We start from the raw sequence: 19359 nt of genomic DNA, 5'->3' as shown, positions 1-19359 counted from the left end.
GCATTCCCTTGCAATAAATCATATCCCACCCATCAATGATGCTGAGGTAAAAAGTCCCTGGTCTAAGTGATGAGTTGCCTTGGAAACTAGGGAGCTCCTCATTAGGATAGGTGTTTAAGCAGAGACGACTTGGCTGTTCGTTTGCCAATGCTGTATTAAGATATCAAGGTCTGATGGAAGGTTAAACCATACTAACAGAAGTTTAGACTTTACTGGAATCTTAAATCTCTTAGTTCCTCTTTGGCATGACTTATAGACTGCAAGTATCCTACAAGTAGCAAGTTATGTACAATTCTTCTGGAGCTATCTGTAATTTCTCTTTCTCTGTCCTATTCAAGAAAGCATACCCTACATCTATTTAAACTATGCATTTTCTCTGCTCTCACATATACACTGATTCTGATAGGCTCTTCCTTACAGAGGAAGCATTCTCACCAACCAAACTTGGGAATCACTAACTTATTATCACAAAGTCTCTTCTAGCCTTGATGTTTGATAATTCCAGGAATTGGGACCTTAAACAAGAAGAATGATTTATGGTAAAAGGCTTAACAAAGGGAGACTGCAGGAGCCCAGGACTCTCCATTCATTCAACAAAAATTACTTAGCGTGATGTGTTAGTTTGTTTTGCATTACAAAAAAGAAATGAGACTGGGTAACTTATAAAGGAAAGAGATTTATTTGGTTCACGGGTCTGCAGACTGTACAAGCCTGGCACAGCATCTGCTTACTTTCTGGTGATGCCTCAGGAAGCTTTTATTTGTGAAAGAATGTGAAGGGGGAACAGGTGTGTCGCATGGCATGAGTAGGAACAAGAGAAAGAATGAGGGAGGTTAAGCATGTGGCTCCCTTTCTACAACCAGCTTTCGTGTGCATTTATAGATTGAGAACTTACTTAATAATACCAAGAGGACAGCACCAAGACATTTATGACAGATCTGCTCCCATGACCCAAACACACCACCCACCAGGTCCATCTGCAACACTTGGGATTACATTTCAACGTGAGATTTGAAGGGGACAAACAGCCAAACCATGTCTTATGATCTATGTGTCATGCTATGCTAGGTCCTGTGAAAAATAAAATATATACGTACCCTGCCCTCATCAGGTTTTGCAGGAGAAAAACATAAAACAAATAAAAATAATAATGACAAACAGGATGATCAGTGTTTTGATAAAGTTGTATTAAAATATGCTCTTAAAACACAGACTAAGATCATGTAACCCACCATTAGGTTGAAGGGAGGATTCCAAGGAAGAGGCATTTAAGACCTGGGGGTATGTAAGACTTATCCAGGGGAATGAGGGAGAAGGGCCAGACAGAAGAAGCAGCATGAAAAAATGGCTCAAAGGTGAGAAAGATCCCAGTGGTAAGTTTGCCAGCTTCCAAATCTGCACAACATTGAGACAGGCTGGAGAGAAGAAGGTGCTGGATTTCCTGGCTCTCTGGTGAGCTGCCCAGGAGCCCAGCTGGAAGCCTGACCCATCTGTCTTGACATTTCCCTCTCTCCAGAACTGAGTAATTTCCCACTCACTCCTGGGGTGACATTTTTTTTTTTCCTCCAAAACCATGATCTGTAAAATTAGGTATCTCAAGGAACAATTTTCTCTGAAGGGAAGAAGGCATGCTCTGAGCCCAGGCTGGAAGATGTCAGTGTTTCCATCTTCTGCCAGGAGAATTGGACGAAGCGCAGACACTGCAATTGCCAGAGACATTTGGGAGGAAATAGAGGATGTGAAAGACACTGGGTTCTAGTAATGGGACGGGCTTCCATCTCTCATTCCCTGAGTGTAAGAAAACTCAGACAGCTAGGGAGGGGGGTGGACCAGCAATAAATGGAGACCTGAATGTTGCAGAATCTTAACACGGCACACGAGACATTTGATGAGCCAACTCCTCTTTGGTTGTTTTTTTGTTTTTGGGGTTTTTTTTTTTTTTCCTTTTCTTTTTTTGAGATGGATTCTTGCTCTGTTGCCCAGGCTGGAGTGCAGCGGCGCGATCTCAACTCACTTCAACCTCTGCCTGCTGGGTTCAAGTGATTCTCCTGCCTCAGCCTCCCAAGTAGCTGGGATTACAGGCATGGGTCACCTCACCCAGTCTCCTCTTTGGTTCCTCAAGCTCCTTGCCACTGTCACTATCCCCAGCTACACTGACAGCCTTTTACTTTCCTTAAGTTGCCATATCATCTCTTAATTCCCAGGTTTGTTCATCCTGTGCAAGAAATATTAAGACTATTCTTTCACTCTGACCTTCCCAAACCAACTCAACTCAGTGCTATAGACGTTCCTGGTCCAGACCATCTACTTAAAGGATATTATGTTTTCTCTGCTAATCCATAATGCAACCTACTCATTTTTATTTCACAGCACTAAAGTTGCTTTAAAAATTATCCACCTGCCAGGCATGGTGGCTCACACCTGTAATCCAAGCACTTTGGGAGGCCAAAGCAGACAGATAACCTGAGGTCAGGAGATCGAGACCAGCTGGGCCAACATGGTGAAACCCTATCTCTACTAAAAATACAAAAATTAGCCAGGCATGGTGGCGGGTGCCTGTAATCCCAGCTACTGGGGAGGCCAAGGCAAGAGAATCACTTGAACCCAGGAAGTGGAGGTTGCAATGAGCCGAGATTGCACCACTGCACTCCAGCCTGGGCAATAGAGTGAGCCTTCATCTCAAAAAAAAAAATATATATATATATATATATGTATATGTATTGTCCACCTATCCTGCCAGAGTATGCATTATTCCACAAAAAACAGGATTATGTGTATCTGGCAAGTAATAAGGTGACTTGTATACATTTTTGGTAAACATTTGATGAACAAACAAGCGAATGAATGAATGAATGAAAATGTAAAAGAATATTTAGTGCTAAAATAAGCCACACTCTGATCTTCCATGTGAGAAACTGAAGAACAACTAGTAAATGAAAGCCGAGACCCAGACCTGCTCATTTCCACCTACGCCAAAGCAATTGCTGCTACAGCATTATAAACTGGGTACAGGAAAAGTGCTCCCAGGAAATTGTTATGGGAGATTTCTTTTGGCAGGTGAATGAGGGGGTGGATGGTTTCTAACAATGGAAATCTGAAAACCTTGAGCCTATGAAATGAAGACGCAAAGAAATCACTGTGGGCTACACCTGTTTCTGGTGTTTGGGGAGGCTTCTTTTGAGGACCATTCATCCAGCTCTCTACCTCTGTTGGTGTTTGACTCTCATGACCTTCCCATTCCTGTTTTATTCTGAGCAGAAGCCACCCCCCACCCAGCATCCACTCATGAAATCTGTCTTTTTCTGCCTAAGGCACAGAATACATCTGCAGCCCCAGCCCTTGAGCTTTCCACTCGGAGAAAAGTCATTTTCACACAACTTACACAAAAATATGTCCTTCTATCAATTCATCTTTTTTTGGAAACTGTATCAGATTTAAATAGAGTGAGTAATAAACCTTGGTTGGACTGACACACTTAAGATTTCAAGTTTTTCTGTTGCATCAGCTAACATCAATTATTCTGACTACTGAACATGATACAAAACTGAAATCAACTTATTTAATTCTGAAGAGCTTATGAACAATCTGTAGAAGTCAGTCAGAGATTGCTTTTCAGAGTGATTCAAGCTAAACTTTGAAGAATGAACAGAGGTTTTGCAGACAGAAAAGAAAGAATGTGCATATGTCTGTGGTCCCTAAAGGTAGGGCCTAAGTGAACTGTAATGGTAAGTGAACTTTTCTGCCCGAGGAATAATAAGGAAATAAGATAAATAAATGGATCAAAAAATTACTTCATCACATAAGAAAATTCAACATGTGCAAATCTCCTTGATCATTTATTTAACCCTCTCCCATCTTTCAGAGATTTTTATTTTCATTTTACATGAAAAGTTTATTGAGGTGAAATTCACATAGCATATATAATTAGCTTTTTTAAAGTATACAAGTCAGTGATACTTAGCATATTTATAATGTCATGCAACCAGTGGCTCTCTTCAGTTTCAAAACTTTTCTATCATCCATTGAATACCCCAAATTCTTTAAGTAATTATTCTCCACTCCCCTCCCCTTATACCCTGGTAAACTCTAATCTGCTTTATCTCTCTTTGGGTTTGACTAAAGTTTAATATCCAGAATATATAAAGAACTTTTACAACTCAACAACAAAGAGACAACCTAATTTTTAAAATGGTCAAAGAAATAGACATTTCTCCAGGGAAGATACACAAATGGCCAACAAGCATATAAGAAGACACTCAATGACATTGGTTATTAAAAAACTGCAGGACTGGGCACGGTGTCTCACGGCTGTAATCCCAGCACTTTGGGAGGCCAAGACAGGCAGATCATGAGGTCAGGAAATTGAGACCATCCTGGCCAACATGGTGAAACCCCATCTCTACTAAAAATACAAAAAAGTAGCTGGGCGTGGTGACACCTGTGTGTAATCCCAGGTACTTGGGAGGCTGAGGCAGGAGAATCGCTTGAACCAGGGAGTCGAAGGTTGCAGAGAACTGAGATCGCGCCACTGCACTCCAGCCTAGTGACAGGGCAAGACTCCATCTCAAAAACAAAACAAAACAAAACAAAAACTGCAAATCAAAGTGGTGAGATACCATTTCATACCCACTATGATGAAATTACTTTTTAAAAAGGAAAGGAAATAACAAGTGTGTAGAAAGACAGAACAAAATAGTAACCTCTGTACATAGCTGATAGGAATGTAATATAGTACAGAAAATAGTTCAGCAGTTTCTCAAAAAGCTTAACGTAAGTTTACTGTGTTACCTAGAACTTCCACTTTCAGGTATATGCCCAAGAACAATAAAAACATGCCTACACAGAAATGTACATGGATATTTATGATAGTATTATTCCTAAAAACCACAATGTGGAAACAACTCAAATGTCCATCTTTTCTGTGACAGTCAGATACTTAACTGCAAAGCAAGGTTTGTTCCAACTTTTAGTATTGCCTTATTTTGCAAGCGAAGCAAAGGGCAATACTCTTGACACTCACAAAGATGTAATCCTCAATATACTTTCAATTAGACTTTGTTTCATGGTTATATTTCTATTATAGACATTAATCGAAACAACAATATATTTAGGAAATAACTTTCATCAGTTTTCCTATCTCAGACTAGAATAGCGCTTCACCTTTTCCAGCAGAGATTTTCTTATTATAGGGTGGAACATATAGGTTATTAGTCCTTGTATTAATGTATCTAGGGTTTAGTCATGGCTCTCAGGTTGTATGTCCTCTAGCCCCTAACTACTTCTCAAACTCATCTTGTTCCTTTCTAGCCCTTGCTCGATATTCCTCAAATATTTTGGGTTCCTGGGTCAATGCAAGCTCGGTTATGTTTCAAGTCCTTTGTATCTGCCAAGAGTAGCCTTCTTCTTGCTATTCTTACAGGTTCTTCTCCTTATTCAGGACTCAGCTCACTTATGAACTCAAAAAATTCTTCCCTGACTGCCTCACCCACTGTAGCCTTCATTCCACATCATTCTCTCTTACATCATTATGTTCAGTCCCCTATACGAAATTTAGCACTCTCTGCAGTTACCTTATTGATTTGTGTTTGTTTACTTCTTAATTTTCTGCCTCCTTATACTAGAATGTGTGTTCCATGGGGACAACAGGCTCCTTCACTGGTCTATCTCCAGTGGTGGCACAGTGTACTCTCAATAAGTATCTGCTGAACTAATGAAATAATTATGTTACCACTTCTCTGGACCCCTACCCAGAAGTTGGGAGTCTAGAAGGCTTTTCAAAGGAGGTGTCATTTGACAAGTTCCTTTAAAGACAAGTACAATCTGAGGGATAGAAATGAATGCAAAAACTCAGAGGAGGAAATTAGTGTTGATGGGTACATGTCTGGTGAGTCCTGAGAAGTTCCTGGTACCTTGAGTATAGTAACTGCCATGTGCCAAGCACTTTACCAACATTATCTCAATTAATCCTCATAATAATGATACAAACATGGACATATTAACATTACCATGTTCTAAATGAGAAACCAGATTCTCTGATTAAACAAAAAACAAACCTGTACAAAAGGGCACAGTGCTCATGTGTCAGAAGTGGGATCCACGCCCTGTGCTTCTGTGTGCTTGCTCTGCTGACACAATGAGTAGAGGGAGTCAGAGATGGCAATAGGAAGTTGGGAAAAGCCATGTAGTTGAAGTCATTGTATGCCAAGACAAGAAGCTTGGATACAATTCTATTAGAATTGAGGATTGCTTCAAGGTAGGGAAAACATGACTAGATTTGCATTTTAGTCACATTATTGTGCAACGTGAGAGGGATGGGAGAGATAAAGTTAAGATCTAAAGAAGACAGAAAGTCTAGAAAAGGGACTGTAATAGTTTTGACCAAAATAGTGATACTGGAGATAGTGAAGAGGGTGTGAATTTATGTGATATTGGGGAGGGGGTTTAGACTCATCAACAGGATATAGAGGCTAGGTAGATAAATGGTGAAACGACCTTCCAAAGAGAGGAAAAATAGAGATGCTCAGACTCTAAGATTAAGAGTTTAACATACAGCATGGAACAGAACATCTGGTCTGGTTTTTCCTTTCCATAAAAGGCAGAGCCAAATTATCACAGGTCCAGCGGAGTCTGCAAAGCCTGTTATTTCAACTCTGAGGTGCCATCCTCCCGCTTGCTCAAGACACACTCTCTCCTCTCTTGCTTGCTCTTTTAGTCATAATGTCCAGCCTATTCCACCTCCCCTTAAACCTCCTGAATCTCTCCACACCTCTCAGTTTCCATACTACTTCCCCAGACAGCCACTACCACCTCCTCCTGGACTGAGAGGCCTCCTCGCACCCTCTCTTGATGCTGTCAAGATTAACACCTTTCTAGAGTTTCTTACCCCGAATCTGTAAGATGACATGTAAGGACTTGCATAATCTCTGTGTTTGATTCTGCCTACTCCTCCAGTTAATCTTGATTTGCAACTTTTTATCTTGATATTTTCATATAACAAGTTTATAGAAAAGTTGTAAGAATACTACATGGAACTCCCGTATTCTCCTGCCTTGGATTCATCAATTTTTTCCCATTATCTTAGAAAGAAGCATAGGATTAGCTAGATGGAAACATCTTGTCCCTTACAAGACTAACTTGCTCAGAATCGTAGGAACATACTGAAAGTAAGAAGAAAGCAGCTTAAAGGGACAACCTCTGGTCAAATCAGGAACAATTTATCATTTGATTTATCATTTATTTTTGATTGATGAATGGGTAGGTGGATAGATATAGAGATATACTTTTTTATAAGACATGCTGTGTATTCTCAGTCTGTATTACTAAGAACAATGATTGTATGATTGTCTTACATAGCCAGCTATCAAAATCAGAAATTTTGATTCAAATTCAGTATTATTATGTAATGCACAATTCATTGTGATATTCATATTCAAAATTATGCAATTGTCTCAATAATATATTATTAAGCTATTTAGATTTCCTAGTCTAGGATCCACTCCAGAATTGCACTGGAATTTACCTGTATGTGCCTCTTTCAGTCTCCTTTAATCAAGAACTGTTCTGTGCCTTTGTGTTTTTCGACACTGACATTTGTGAAGAGTGCAAGTCATTTGTTTTGTAGAATGTCCCTCAATTTGAGTTTACCTGATATTTCTTCACAACTAAATCTGAGTTAGGAATTCTGGCAGAAACTCCATGGAGATGATGTTGCGTTCTTCTCAGTGCATTATATCATTAAGAGACCTATGATGCCAGGTTGTCCCAATATCTGTGATGCTAACTTTGATCAACTAGTTAAACTGGTATTACTAAATCTCCCCATTACAAAGTTTCTATTTTCCCTTTTGTTATTAATAAAGTATCCTGTAGGAAGATAAGTAAACATGCTACTCCCCATAAAACTCAGAATAAAAGTATCCCATCACGAATTTTCTAATGCCATCATTTCTTCTGTGTTTGTTTTTTTTTTTTGTTTGTTTGTTTGTTTGTTTGTTTGTTTTGAGACGCAGTCTCACTGTGTCGCCCAGGCTGGAGTGCAGTGGCATGACCTTGGCTCACTGCAAGCTCCGCCTCCCAGGTTCACGCCATTCTCCTGCCTCAGCCTCCTGAGTAGCTGGGACTACAGGCGCTGCCATCATGCCTGGCTAACTTTTTTGTATTTTTAGTAGAGATGAGGTTTCACTGTGTTAGCCAGGGTGGTCTCGATCTCCTGACGTCATGATCCGCCCACCTCAGCCTCCCAAAGGGCTGGGATTACAGGCATGAGCCACCACGCCCAGCCCTTCTTCTGTATTTGCTAGTGGCATTCTTTTATAAGGAAGAGCTACCTCTTCCTCCAGTAGTTACTTCTCCAGTACTTCCTCCAGTACTTACTTCCTCCAGTATTGATTCATCAATTTGTAACAAAATTGATTCATTGATTTTTATTTCATTTGATGGATTAGGATACATTTCTACAGCATTTATGTTTAGGAATAAATTGCCTGACTTGACCAGAGGTTGTACCTTCTTTGTCCTTTTAGTGTATCCCTATGATTCCAAGCAAGTTTTTTTTTGTTTGTTTTTTGTTTTGTTTTGTTTTGTTTTTGAGACAGAGTCTCACTCTGTTGCCAGGCTGGAGTGCAGTGATCTCAGCTCACTGCAACCTCTGCCTCCCAGATTCAGGCGATTCCCCTGAGTAGCTGGGACTACAGGCATGTGCCACCATGCCTGGCTATTTTTTTTTTTTTTTTTTTTTTTTGTATTTTAATAGAAACAAGGTTTCACCATGTTGACCAGGATAGTCTCGATCTCCTGACCTCATGATCCACCCACCTTGGCCTCCCAAAGTGCTGTGATTACAGGCATGAGCCACCGTGCCTGGCTGCAAGTTATTCTTGTAAGGGACAAGAATTTTCCACCTAGCTAATGCTATGCTTCTTTCTAAGACAATCTCTTATCCTGCCATAATGGATTTTCCCCCTATTCTTTAAGTAGTACAAGCTCTTCCTTGTGCTTCAGGTCTCTTGGCCATGTTTTTCTAGCAATCCACACCATCTTTTCCTTTCATTACGTCTACCTGATATGCAACAGCAGTACAATAACTATTGTTGACTAAATGAATTAAAAGCATCAAGAAAGGAAGTAGATTTTTAAATGTGGATTCAGAAGACAGAAATATGGACACAGGTAAGTGGCAGGATTCTGCTCCAAACAACAGGGAACTTGGGAAAGCATTAAATCACTGTTTTTTACCTTTTGCCAGTGATATTACCGAGAGGAACCCTGCTCTGTGCAGGGAAGGAAGAAATGGACTGATGACCTCTGAGGTTTCTTCCTATTCGGAGAGCCTATAACTCAGCTATTCTACAAAATATCTTTGGGCAGAGACATTCCTAGCATATCTTAGAGCTCAGCATGTGGCTGGATTGCTAGTCTTCCTTTTCTTCCAGCATTCTCACTAAGATGCCTGGGAAGTAGGATGATTTGGAATGTGGATTTGCCCTTCAAGATTGTCTTCAGTTAGGAGGGGTTAACAAGCATGCTCAAAATGAATTCAGTTATGGCAATTTATTCTTTCCAACCCTAGAAGTCATCATGACAAAATGACGTGCCTTCCGGCATTGAGAAAGATTCCAACCATAAACAATCTCTTGCCCTAGGAATCGGGTCGGAATACAACTAGTAGCTGGTAAAGTGAGATCGTCATTTTGATTCCAGGTCTACTGGTTAAGATATAGGGCTGAGTTAAGATGAGAGACCTGGCGGAGGCAGTGGCTTACACCTGTAATCCCAGCATTTTGGGAGGGTGAGGTGGGTGGATCACCTGAGGTCTGAAGTTCGAGACCATACTGGGCAACATGGTGAAACCCCATTTCTACTAAAAATACAAAAAATTAGCCAGGTGTGGAGGCGAGCACCTGTAATCCCAGGTACTCAGGAGACTGAGGCAGGAGAATCGCTTGAACCCCAGGGGGCAGAGGTTGCAGTGAGCCGAGATTGCGCCATTGCACTGTGGCCTGCCCAACAAGAGCAAAACTCTGTCTCAAAAAAAAAAAAAAAAAAAAGAGAGAGAGAGAGAACCTAGCTTACCTACCCAATACGTGTGGGAAATTTATAATATTCCAAGACAGTGAACCTCAATGTTTTCATCCAGAAGATGGGGAAATAAAGCCTGTCTATTCAGGAACATGGTAAGGATGAAAGGAAGTAATTTTGGTGAAAGGATTGGCAAAGAGCAGGCCACCTAGTAAGTGCTCAATATGTAAATCATTGCTGCTGTTACATAAATGGCATTAAGCTGTTTGGGCTGACTTTCTACACCTGTTTCACTGAATACTAATAATACTTATCTCACATGGTTTTGTTGAAGATTCCGTGCACTGTGGCACGTACGAGTTCCTAGCATACTGACACATTCTAAGGAAATGCTCTGATATGCTGGTTAAAATTTAATCTGATATGCAGCAACCTATATAAGAGGAAAGTTTAGGTTTTAGCAATATCATGTTCTTTTAATTAAATTCTCAGACCAAAGATTAGCAAAATATATTTTTTTCATGCAGCTTTTCCATTTACAAATTTACAGCAGACAGGACTTAATTGAAAAATACTTCTTTCTATTTGGTTTCCAAAATAAGCAAGCAGCTAAAAAGGCCGTGACATTTTTGAATATTTCACATCAAAATGGAAAAGTATTTTTTTCATGTAAAGTGCTTTGGGGCTTCTTGTTTTACTAATGAGACTGTATGGGTGATAGGAATTGCTTTCGTGCAAATCCAGGGCTGACTTGTTCTAACCTACTTCTTGTTTTTTAGACCTACTCTGTGCACACAGAGTGCCCTGGATAATTCAACAGACAACTTGAAATTATACTTTAGGTTCTGTATGTCAGTGCAGGTGCCATATGTCCTTTAGCTCTGATGTAATCCTTTCCCCTTCAGCAACATTTTGCATGATTTGTCACCAGCCTGGAGTGTCCACTGTCATTGCCACTTGACTGATTTCTTGTCCTCCTGAAAAACCACTACTGTTTCAAATTCAAGCTCAAACAACTACTGTCTCTCTCTCTCTGGTTTATCAAACTAAGTAAGAAATCTAACTACACTGTTTGAATGGGCAGGAGAGATTAATGGAATCACCAAGAATAGTGATAAATCTATATTGGAAAATGGGAAAGGGGACAGGAAGTTTGTATTGGTGGTGGCACATAGAATACAAACTATGAGGGTGGCTCACACTCTCTCAGTAGGAAGTCAATCACAATGCGTAAAGTTGGTGCATCAAAAAATTGTAGAATGAGGGTATTATTTTAAAATATGGAGATAACCACCAAGAGAACGGAGGAAAGAAGTAGTTAAAAGTGAAGGCAACATGAGAAAAAAGGTTCATTGTTGTTGTTTCTTTTTATGAACTGTCCTATTATTTTCCATCTATTTTCATCTATTGTTTTGATAAGATAGAGAAAATGAAATCACTACTTTTGTGTTCCTGGGCATTCACTCCTGAATGCCTAGATATTATAACACAATGCCTAGAATTATGGTTTTTTTTTTAAAAAAAAATGTTTATCTCTTTTGTTAAACTGTGAGTGCCTCAGGGGCAGGTCCTATTGCATAATTTTCTCAGTAGCCCTAATGGGTTCAGTACATAGCTAATCTACAGAAGAAGGTTGTTGAATAAATTCCAGGGCACGGGGGTTATGGAAAGGAAGTGAAACTGACATGAAGCTTACATTTAAGAAGTCATCATACTAATGCAACAACAAACTGATGTCATTGCCCTGAAGAAAACGTACATGGTGCAGGAGACTGTGGGTAGAAGGCCCACTGAGTTAGAATAGTGGGGGTGGCAGGAAGGTCAGGGAGGTCGGCAGGCCTTTCTTACGGAAATGATGCTGGTGCTGAAACCTCAAGTATTGATAACAGCTATTAAGGGGTGAAAATGAATAGGATCTACTCACGTACAAGTAGGGAATAAAGAAATGAACACGAGTTTAGGCTTGACATTCTGTTCATATTGCAACTTCAAGCCTTGAGACACAGAACAGGAGCCTTCAGTCAGACGTTTACTGAGTTCAAGCCAGAAAGAGATTCAGAAGTCACGCACCATGAACAGCGAATCTATCAACAAAAAAAAAAGTACCATTTCAAAAATGTTGAAATAGGAAGGGGGGTGGTATAGGAAATGGTATGAAATGCATCATGAATGCCATTCAGAGAAAGGAGAATCGAAGAGGTGCTTACAGCTGAGTATGTTGTTATGTCTCCCATTTCAGAACAAAACAAAAGAAAAATATGTTTTGATGCCACTTCTCCTGCCAGCTCCTGTTCTTTTTCTTTGGTCTCTTTAGCTATAAATTATGTAGTTTTATATGGCTTCCGCCTATAATTCTTCTTTCTTTTCTCTAAACTTGCTCCTCAAAAACGTCTCTTTTCCTTATCACTAGTGACCTTTTTAGTTGCCAAATCCTGTGACAAATTTCTTGGTCTCATCACAAATAAGCTATCAGGTGACTTCACGTTTTTGTTCATTCCCTCCCCCAGACATGCTTTCTTCACTTGACTTTCCTGGCTTTGCCCCATCTCCTTGGTTACTCTTTTTCAATTCATTTTGTGGTTCTTTCCCTAACTTATTAATATTGGCGTGCCAAGTCCAAGAGTACTTGCACCTCTTCTCTTCTCTATGTTCACACACTCAGTGCGACATTCAGTCTCATGACTTTCCCTAGTGATTCCATCTACTGCTGAGAATTCATTCCTAATCTTTAGACTCCTAAATCAGGCTGCTTATGCAGCATTTCTGCTAGGACGTCTAAAAGACGTCTCAAACTTACCACCTCCAAAGCCAAAATCTCGACTTGCCCAAATCCTATTCCAACCACAACCTTCCCCAACTCATGTGAGGGCAACTCTATTCTTCCAGTTCCAAAAGCCTGAAATCTTGACATCACCCTTCTTATGTACACCCCCATCATCTCTTACGAAAATCCTGTTTGCTTCACTTCCTGTATATATCCAGAATCTGATTACCATTCTAGAATGAGCAACCACTAATTTATATAAGACAGTTTCTAGATTATTATAGGAGGTTTCTAACAGTTCTCCTTGCTTATAATCATTGATCTTCTTGATCAATGATGGAATGCTTCTAACAGTTCTCCTTGCTTATAATCATTGCGAGAGGTGACAATGTGCTAGCAGCCCTCACTTGCTCTGGGCTTCCTTGGCCTTGGCGTCCACTCTGGCAGCACTTGACGAGCCCTTCAGCCCACCGCTGCACTGTGGGAGCCCCTCTCTGGGCTGGCAGAGGCCGGAGCCAGTTCCCTCTGCTTGCGGGGAAGTGTGGAGGGAGATATGCAGGAGGGAAACGTGGCTGCGCGAGTTCCGCAGGTTCCGGCCCCAGGCAATGAGGGGCTTAGTACCCGGGCCAGTAGCTGCAGAGGGTGTGATGGGTCCCCCAGCACTGCTGGCCTGCCCGCGCCACCCTCGAATTCTCCCCAGGCCTCAGCCACCCCCCTGTGGGGAAGGGATTGGGACCTGCAGCCAGCCATGCCCAAGTCCCCCCTCCATGGCCTCCTGGGCAGCCCGAGCCTCCCTGATGGGCACAGCCCCCTGTTCTGTTGCCACTGGTCCCATCTACCCTGCAAGGGCTGAGGAGTGCAGGCACGTGGTGCGTGACTGGTGGGCAGCTTGGGATCCACTAGGGGAAGCCAGCTGGGGTCCTGAGTCAGATGAGGACTTGGAGAACTTTTATGTCTAGCTAAAGGTTTGTAAATGCACCAATCAGCACTTTGTGTCTAGCTCAAGGTTTGTAAACACACCACTCAGTGCTCTGTGTCTAGCTAATCTAGTGGGGACTTGGAGAACTTTTGTGTCTAGCTAAAGGATTGTAAATCCTTACTCTGTGTCTAGCGCAAGGTTTGTAAATGCACCAATCAGCACCCTGTCAAAATGGGCCAATCAGCAGGATGTGGGTGGGGTCAGATAAGGGAATAAAAGCAGGCTGCCAGAGTCAGCAGTGGCAACCCGCTTACGTCTACTTTCCTGGTGTGGCTGCTTTTGCTCTTCGCAATAAACCTTGCTGCTGCTAACTTTGGGTGAGTACAGCCTTTACAGGCTGTAACACTCATTGCGAAGGTCTGCAGTTTCACTCCTGAGGTCAGGAAGACCACGAGCTCACCGGGAGGGATGAACAACTCTATACACACCGACTTAAGAGCTGTAACACTCACCGGGAAGGTCTGCAGCTTTACTCCTGAAGCCAGCGAGACCACGAACCTACTAGAGGGAAGAAACTCTGAACGTGTCAGAACATCAGAAGGAACAAACTGTGGACACACCTTTTTTAAGAACTGTGACAATCACCGTGAGGGTCCGTGACTTCATTCTTGAAGTCAGCAAGACCAAGAACCAACCAGTTTTGAACACAATTGATTCTATTGGTCTATTCTGAAAAAGGGCACCATTATCATCTTAAAATGTAACTTAAGGAATGATAACTATCTTACATAAATTACTTAAGGAAATAGATGAGTGAACAATTCTCAATACACTATAAGAAGTCAGAGTTATTCTGATACCAAAATCTGACAGAAAATTTGTAATAAAATTGCAGACCAATACTCATAAAAACATAAACACAAAGATCAACTGAGAAATCAACAAATTAAATCCAATAATATATGAAAAAGATAATGCACCATAACCAAGCAGGGTTTATTTCAGGAACACAAAATTGACTTAAAATTCCAAAAGCTATTAATAATAGTCATCATAATGAAAGGATAAAGGTGAAAAGTACATGCCATCATTTTAATAAATGAAAAATAATTTGACAAAATCTAACATTCATTTGTAATTAAAAAAAATCTTAGCAAGTTATGGAAAAAAATCATCAGCCTAATAGACGGGACCTATGTAAAACCTTCAATGAACATAATTTTGAAATAGTGCTTTCCTTCTGAGTTTAAAAGAACAAGACAAGGATATTTGCTCAAATCAGTTCCATTTAGTACTATTCTAGAGCCAGTGTAAGATGGCAAGAAAAATATAAAGGTATTGAAAAGAAGAAATAAAACAATATATTTGACAGCTTTAGGATTTTAGAAAATCCTAAAGAATGCGTAAAACAATTACTAAAACTAAAAATTAAACAGTTGCAGAATAAAATTTATTTTCAAAATTATATGTATATATTATTTATGTATTTATTTTGAGACAGGGACTCACTCTGTCACCTAGGCTGGAGTGCAGTGGTGCAATCTTGGCTCACTGTAACCTCTGACTCTGGGGCTCAAGCAATCCTCCCACCTCTGTTTCCCAAGTAGCTGAAACCACATGTGTGTACTGCCATGTCTGGGTACTTTTTGTGGGTTTATTTTGTAGAGATGGGATTTCACCATGTTGCCCACACTGGTCTCAAACTCCTGGCTCAAGCCATCTGCCCACCTTAGCCTCCCAAAGTGTTAGGATTACAGGCACGAGCCACCGCATCTGGCCAGGATAAAATTTTATATACAAAATTTAATTTTATTTTGGGATAGCAGCAGAAATTAGATGACAATATAATTAGAACAACAATTTCATTTGTATTAGCGCAAAAAACTTAAAAGACTCAACACTAATTTTAGCAAAGAACAATTACTAAAGGAATCTATAACTCCTTCTGAGTTAAAGGACAAGACAAGGATATTTGCCAGTATAAAATTTTATATACAAAACTTAATTTTATTTTGGGATAGCAGCAGCAATTAGATGGCAATAAAATTAGAACAACAATTTCATTCGTATTAGTGCAAAAAATTTAAAAGACTCAACACTAATTTTAGCAGAGACCATGCAAGATTCTTCTCTGAAAACTATGGAACATTGCTAAAAGAAATTAAAGACAATGTAAATAAATGAAGAGGTATACCATGTTCATAAATGCAAAAGCTCAAAATTGTTAATATTTTATTTCTCTCCAAATGTAATAGAGTTACATGAAATCCCAATAAAAATCACAGTAGCCATTTTGTAGAAAGTGTCAAGTTGATTTTAAAATGTATATGAAAAAGTGAAGAAACTAGAATAGCCAAACGAATTTTGAAAAAAATAATAATTGGAGGACTTGTCTCACTTAATTTCAAGACTTAATATAAAACTATAATAAACAAGACAATGTGATATTGGCAAAATAACAGATATATGTATCAGTGGAAGTAGATAGAAAATCCGGAAATAGAACACAACTACATAATCAACCAATTTTTGATGAAGTTGCACATGCAAATTAATTAGAAAATGGTTGCCATTTCAAGAAATTGTGATGAACCAACTGGAAATCTATATGGAGGAAAATGAATATTGATCCTTATCTAATGCCATATACAAAAAATAAGATGCATAGTCTGAAATATGAAAGAAAAAACTATTAAACTTCTGGAAAAAAACATAAGAAACAATTCTTTATGATCTTGGCTTGCACAAAGATGTCCTAGATAGAACACAGTAACTCAAAATCTTGAGAAGCAGTGATTTAAAAGAACTGCTCATCTCAAACACTCAAAAAAAAAAAAAAAAAAATTGCCTTCCAGTTGGGATTCCCAGACAGCTTAGGAAGCAGATAGGGCTGAGATATAAATGGAATGATCTTCAGAGGAATTTAAAGAAAATATCAGCCACCCCCCAATGTCTTTTCCACTTTCATCTTGTTCCCTGAAGGTGGAACTAAGTCTACTTGGGGTTACACTTGACTTCAGAGATAACACTCTCTTAGTAAGTGTCCATTCAGTTCCGTTCGGTTCAACAAATATTTAATTATGCCAATGTAGTGCTGGTGCTCTCCCAAACAAAGGTGAGGATGCACAAGAATCACCTGCACTGCTTGATAAATCAAGGGTCACAAGGCTCCATGCCAGACTTTCTGATACAAGAGATCTGGGGTGGTCCCCAGTCATTTGCAATTCCAACACATTCAGGGGGTGATACAATGACTTGTCTGGGAACTGCACTTAAACAACTATGGCTGTAAGTGAAGGATTAACAGCTCTTTCTTTCTCTTTTCTTTCTTTCTTTCTTTCCTTCTTTCTTTCTTTCTTTCTTTCTTTTTTCCCTTCTTTTCTTCTTTTCTTTGTTTATTTTCTTTCTTTTCTTTTCTTTTCTCTTTTCTTTTCTTTCATTTTGAGACAAGATCTCCCTCTGTCACCCACGCTGAATTGCAGTGATGCAATCACAGCTCACTGCAGCCTCGACCTCACAGGCTCAAGTGATCCTCCCACTTCAGCCTCCCAAATAGCTGGGATCACAGGCATGCCACAACAACCAGATTTTTTTTCTTTTTTTTTTTTTTTTATTAGAGATGAGGCCTCACTATGTTGCCCAAGCTGTTCTCAAACTCTTAGGCTCAAGCTGTCTTCCCACCTTGGCCTCCCAAAGTGTTGGGATTACAGTTGCTAGCCACCATGCCCAGCCGAGCACATGATTTCTTGTCAGGTTAATTCTGTGTTGCTTGAATTCAACTATAATGGAAATATGTGTACCAGAGAAGTTAGCAAACTCACCAAAAGACCTGTTTCTGCTTCCTAAAGAGCCTGTCATTGACATGTATCAATATGCTACTGAATTGGACACACCTATGTGTGTTGAAATTCTAGTTTTCTGTATTTGTTAATATGTAAATCCTTGAGCAAGGCGTGTCACATCACTAAGCGTCAGTTTTCCCATCTGAAAACAGGCATACCTCCTGCAACAAGATTGTTGTCAAGATTAACTGATAATGAGGTAGAGCATTTAGCACAGTGCATGGCACATATTTATGTCCCCTTAACAGAACTATTTTTTATTTTTAGTGGGAACAAGCTGAATGTAAACCCACAATGGAGACACAGTTTGGTATATATCCTGATAGAGGGATGGCAAGGTGCAAAAGGAAAACCCCCAGCTTTCAGACTGGAGGAGGACAATCAGGGGAATTTCCCTTTCCCATTTTTTTAGAAGCCGGCAGGGTGTATGTAGAGGGAAAGCTGTAAGGGACGGATCAGAGCCTGCACTATCATCCAGCAACCTTATGAAATTAGTCAGTGGGACTTGATCCCCACACAGCACAGTCCAGGTTCCGCACATTGTTAAACATGTGTCAGATTCAGTTTGTCATCTTTGATCCCATCGAGAGCCCTGTTCCTGTCAGCTCAAACTTCATAGCTGGTTGCTCTGGCATTACAGCTGTCCACTAAAGACTTCAATAATGAAAATGAGTGGGATATATACAACACTTTACATTTTGCCTAGCATTTCCACTGTCTTATCTCATTGTCACAAATAATATTATAAGACATATAGGTTTACTTATTCACTGATTTATTTATTCAAAAAGTATTCATTGAGTATCATTGGCATACCGGGCACTATCTAATGTGCTGAAGATGCAGTAGTGAGCAAAGCAGATATAGTTCTTGTACTCATAGCATATATAGATTTTTTTAACCATTCATTCATTTCCTTGTTTAATCGCTATTGGCAAAGTAGAATGTGAGCTCATAATTAGGAAACTCATGTAGTCTTAGAAAGTGACATTTACCCTGATAAATATAAAATAAAGAAGAATTAGTCAGTAGTGTTGAGTGGGAGACAGGGAAGAGGATCACACACTTAGAACTTTATAGCAAGGTAGTGAAGTAAATGAATTAAAGTAAGGGCCCTGTGGCTAGAGATCAGGAAACAGAATGGAAATGATGTGACATACAGATGGAGAGAAGAGCCGTGGTGTGATTACACAGGGCCTTCTGAGCCATGTTAAGGATTTGGGCCTTCATCCTCATAGAATTAAGAATTCAAAGCAAGGGAGTGACATGATCAGATGTGCATTTTGTAAAGCTCTTTGTAAATAAGGGAAATGTCTGAGGCAAAATTTAGATAGAGAATCTGCAAGATTGGTTAATTCTTTGGATGTAGTTGGTGAGAGAGAGGGTGAGGTCAAAGATTAATCCTAGGTTTTAGACATGAATATCCGGTTGTGTGGGACACTACATACCAAGACTCAGTACACTGGGGGAAGATCAGTTTGGGAAGTGAAGGTATGAGGGAACTGGCGTCGTGGGTTTTCTGTTGGCTATACCGGGGAACTGTGAGGTCTCTAAATGGTGATCTCAAGTAGTCAGTTAGATATGTGAGGATGGACATCAGAAGAAAGATCTGGGCAAGAACTATAGACTTTGGAGTTGTCAGCAAATAGATGACAATGAAATCCATGCATATGGATGTTATCACCTGCCACATGGAGACCAGGAAAGGATGGCAATAGGAACAGGCATCTGGGATCATTCCCTAAGTAATTACAATTAAGGAGCCTGAGGGTGCTGGTGCAGTGGCTCACACCTCCAATCCCAGCACTTTGGGAAGC

This window comes from Piliocolobus tephrosceles, chromosome 17 (assembly GCF_002776525.5).
Source record: "Piliocolobus tephrosceles isolate RC106 chromosome 17, ASM277652v3, whole genome shotgun sequence".
In the NCBI taxonomy this organism is placed as follows: Eukaryota; Metazoa; Chordata; class Mammalia; order Primates; family Cercopithecidae; genus Piliocolobus; species Piliocolobus tephrosceles.
The sequence above is the reverse complement of the archived record's forward strand: the minus strand, read 5'-3'. Positions refer to the sequence as shown.